This window comes from Colobus angolensis, unplaced genomic scaffold, assembly GCF_000951035.1.
Source record: "Colobus angolensis palliatus isolate OR3802 unplaced genomic scaffold, Cang.pa_1.0 Scaffold13, whole genome shotgun sequence".
Taxonomy (NCBI): Eukaryota; Metazoa; Chordata; class Mammalia; order Primates; family Cercopithecidae; genus Colobus; species Colobus angolensis.
Window position 1 is genome coordinate 14,007,133 of NW_012114252.1, and position 4,797 is coordinate 14,011,929.

The 4,797-nt window shown below is 38.1% G+C and overlaps 1 long non-coding RNA gene across 1 annotated transcript; it reads left to right on the plus strand.

The window, feature by feature from the left end:
• The first annotated feature begins 267 nt into the window (after nucleotides 1–267).
• Nucleotides 268–2,764, plus strand: LOC105505885. Its single transcript, XR_001000833.1, has 2 exons — nucleotides 268–386; nucleotides 2,397–2,764. It is a non-coding gene; the product is annotated as an uncharacterized LOC105505885 (long non-coding RNA).
• The last annotated feature ends 2,033 nt before the right edge of the window (nucleotides 2,765–4,797 follow it).

Genomic DNA, 4,797 nt, shown 5'->3' on the forward strand with positions numbered 1-4,797 from the left:
CAGTCACAAGTTTTCTACTGTCACAGGTTTTCTGCAAGAACTGACTTCTACAAGAAATCGAGAAAGAACTGAAGCAAGGGAAGGGTCCAGGCACAGGGAAAATGACAAGAGGGTAAAGAAATCATGGCTGGTCTGTGCACCTGTGAGTAGCCGAATACTGGGGCTCAAGGTTAGTTAAGGAAGAGACAAATGAGGCTGGAGAGGTTTGCTGGGGACAAGTCATGAAGGGTTTGTTAACTATCCCATGTCATTTGGATTTTTATGTGGAGTCTTTGTAAAAGTGACAAGAGATTTTCATGTTGGAAAAATGACTAGCTGCATCATAGAATTAGTGTGTAAGGGTGGCTCGAGGAAGAAAGTGTCTTCACAGCTATTGCAATAAACAGGTGAAGAATGACTGAGGTCTGAACTGGATATTGTTGCCACATGGAAAAGATGGCCAGATACAAGAGATATGGGAGAAGGAAAATTTGAAAAAAAAAAAAAAAAAAAAAAGATGAGTTAAGTGTTACCATAGAAAAAGAGAAGGAAGAAAAGACCTAGGCTATGAATTGAGCAACTGGATAATGATACAATTTTTTAAAGGTAGGAAACAGAAAGTGGAGCACATTTGTGGACCATTGTCTCTCTATTTAGTGGTATGAATATGTACTTATATTTTAGCCAGATAAACTTGAACTAAAAATTCCAGTCTATAGGAAAACATGAATTGGAGAGATAGACTTGAGGTCTAAACTTCACTTTAAGTGCTTGATCTATAATGATGGGAAGGAGGGGAGGTGTAGCAGTCTGGCCACCTTCCTTTCTAGCTCTTTTTGCTTCAAAGTTTCTAGAAGAAAGGATGGGATTTCTGAAAGTACTTCAGTAGAATGAGGTGGGAAAGTAGGCGTGAATTCAGCCCGAAGTTAATTTTACTGACAGTTCTCTATATGCAATTGTGCTAATGATCAAAATCAGCCAAAATAACAGCAAGTTATACAAGTTTAGAGAAAGCCAAAATTGTTGCCTACCAGATAGTTTGTCACAGAAAAGGATTCCCAAATTGCCAAGTGCTGTTTTCATTTGCTGCCTGCTGTCGTTCTAACTTACCCCCCATCTATTGGAAATTTCCGGAAGGCATCTTAACTGACTTCTATGGTGCTAATTGCAGAAAACTCACCGAATTTCCTTCTTCTTTTAAAGACATTAGATCCTCTTCTTTCCTGAATTAAAAATAAAATCTCAGTCCGAGTCAACATTCTGACAGAAGTTTAAACAAACCTGGGGCATTAAAATGCAGTTTAAAAAAAAAAAAAAAAAAAAAAAAGGAAGAACTAAGTGTAAAACGCCCTGTCTACAACATAAAGAATTGGAAATGCATATAGTATTGTGTTGCTGAGTTTGGGGTGGTATGTTTATGCACTTGAGTTATTTTTGCCCTAAATATTTATTGATTGGTGTGAATTCAAACCAGCCTCTTAAAAGTTGGGTAGTTGGGGCCAACTACTGTCAGTAGCCAGTGGCTGGCACCCAATGATGGCAACGATTTCACTGAGGTTTAACCATGCACTTGAGTACGTAGGTCCTTATGCACAGAGCTGCTGGAATTCTATTTCTGCTCTCCCTTGAGCCTAGGGTGGCAATCATGATAAATTGCATCATACTGTGAGGTGGTTTGTGATGAAAACAGATTTCCACCAGGAATCATAACACAGCCTCTACTCTCAGACTCTGATAAAACACTTAGAATGTGCAATTATCTTTTCTCTCCTCTTTCTCTTTTGTCTTTGTTAAAAATAAAAACAAAAACCAAGGCACTCCCACCCAAAGAATAAACCCACAAAAAAAAGCAAACATTTAAGATAACTGAAATGTGTACTGGGAACAAGACTCTTTATCTAGCTAGAGATTAGGATTTTTATTATTTTATCTATGGATATTTATGTGTCTATCTAGATATCATGTACATATGTATCTATCTTAATTATTCAGTTCTCAAGTGGAAAAGATATAGTGGAAAATGAATACATAGGGATTTGAAAATTACAGATGGGATAAACTGTAGAGTTAAGGAAGCTACAAGTGTTTAAGAAACTAAATAAAAGCTTTCTCCATGAAATTGGACAATTTTGAACTTATGCAATGTTCTCTTTGTAGATATGCCACAGTGGTTAGCATTTTGATAAGATATTATTTTTATCAGAAGGGCTAATTTACTTTATTATTTGAATATATTGGTATTTTGGTATAAACTGGATCACCACCCTGTTTTTAAATTTGACCAAGCCTGCTCTTGGTCAAAGTAAACAGAATTCGTCCTTTTAAAGGGAAAATGCAATGCCATATCACTTTTCACTGTTAAATTTCTTGCTTTAATCATTTAAATGGTGTGATGTTCTTGTCTTCATTCTCCCCAGGGTCTACTGGAGACCTTGGCTTTTTACTTCCCTGACATAACTTCACACTGTTGGAGCAATGCTCACATTGCTCAGGAAACACTGGCAAATCTCAAGATGCAGTTCAGGCTACTCCATGATGAGTGTGAGTCCCCAGGCTGTCTCTCAAACTAAAGATTCCCCAGCCAGGCAACTCTAAAGAGTCTTCAACAAGGCAACACGATTACTCTGTGTGCTTAGAAGAAGAGGGATTATAAATGTCAGCTGTTGCTCTTTGAATCCTGCTAATTCATTCATTGACTCACTCATCTTTCCCACAGGCATGTGCTGTGAGTTTACTGTACTGCATGACACTGGAGGTTATAAAGAAATAAAATACTTGGGGCTTACTCTCTATGAAATAAGATTCTAATTCTTTCTACCATATATTCTTATGTGAGATCCCAGCCTGCTCTACCTGGTACCTAGTCTAGGGCATTTTTGTATCAGATTAAATTTAAAGGTGTTTCAATAATTAATAATGATCAAAAGTTATAAATATTGGGAAAATATAATTGATGAGGTGGAAAATAAAAGGCCACTAAGTAGAAAATTAGATCAAATAGACATGTATAAAATTAAGTCATGTGTTATGGGCTAAACTGTGTCCCCCACAAAATTCACTTTGGGGTCAGTACCTCAGAATGTGTCTATATTTGGAGACAGGGTCTTTATAGAAAGAATTAAATTAAAATGAGATCACTAGGGTCAGCTCTAATCCGACAAGATGGGCATCCTGATAAGAAAAGGGAATTTGGATGCAGAGGGAAGATTATATGAAGACACGGGGAGAGGATGACCATCTACAAGACCAGGAGAGAGGCCTGTCCATAAGAAACCAACCCTCAAGGAGAGAGGCATTTCTATAAGAAACCAACCCTGCCAGCACCCAGCTTTTGGAGTTCTAGTCTTCAGAACTGTGAAACACATTTCTTTTGTTTAAGCCACTCAATCTATGGTACTTTGTTATGTGCCACATATGGCAGTAAGCATCACAACACCTCTCTTTAGTAGAGATTTGTGTTTCTCTCAAATAAAGGGACTCTCTCTGTATCAATCACCTATCAATCAATCTATATATTGGGGACCAAAAGCTTCGATAAGTTGTCTTGTTTACCCAAATTCTCATAGCTAGAATTTTAAATATAAATTCATCTGAGTTCTAACGCAAAGCTCTCTTGGTGGAAGGGACATGGTATAGGCACGTGTTGTTCTTGCAAGGAGTGTCAGACACTTTCAAAGAATTCATCTGCCCCAAGAAAGGTCAGCTCTGTTCCCCAGGCTGACCTTTTTTCTGTTCCCCGGGTTTTAATGTTTACTGAGAGCTCTGAAATCCATACTAGCCCATCAGGATGGAAACTATCCCGGGAAACCTTTGAGTATTTAGGCCTAAATATATTAGTCTGGTGTAAATACTCCTAAGTATTTCAGAATTTCAGATCATTAGAAAGTTACCCTTTTTCTTCCCCAAACCTCACCCAGTTACTTGAAGAGGAGCTCACAACAGACCTCTCCTTGCCTAACAGTTGTAAAGCAGTAGGGAGGAATTGTTGCTAAGGTCTTGACAAGGTCACAGCCAAATATATGAAATAGACAAGAGGACCACATATAAATTTCCATAAAAATATGCCTTGAATTTGCATTTAAATGCATTTTAATCTACATAAAAGTCTATTATTCTTGTAGAGTATACATTTTATAATTGTCCTTATTTAAAGCTATCATTTATTTTTCATGCCTTGTCCACCCCGTATTTCACCTTTAGTTATTCCCATAATGTCTGCATACTCAGGGATGACTCCTTTCATGACCCAATCAAGATGTCTTGGAGGTGCTGGCACTTTCACATAAAAAGCTTACACTAAGGCAGCCTCCATTTTTTCCTCTCATCAGAAAATCCACTACATATTTTTCTTTCCTCTTTCTGCCTAGTTTCTGCTCTCTCAAGTGATTGTAAAATCCACCACTTTCGAAGAAAACTTGCAACAGACAGAGTTAAACAAGCAAGGAAGACTTTATTCAAGACTATTGCAATTGGGAGACTAAACTCCACACCCTTAAAATGAAAGGTGGGCGAAGTTTTAAACACTGGGGTGAACTAGTGGAAAAGTACTGAATGACATGATGAGGGAGGTTGGTCAGTGGGGTCAGGCCACCTGTGGGTCCCAAGTGGTGCTGATAGAAATTCAGCTCCTGCCCTTTCACAGAGAGTGGGAGATAGGGGCTTCTTCTTGATGATGCCATTTCAAAGTGATGGCTCCCAAGTCCTTGAAAAAGACATTCCTGAGCTGTAAAACTTGCAAGAGGTTTGGAGAAGATTTATATCTTAAAGAGGCAGAGAGAGTTTCCAATTGCAAGTGTTCTAGAGTAAAGTTTTTCTGTG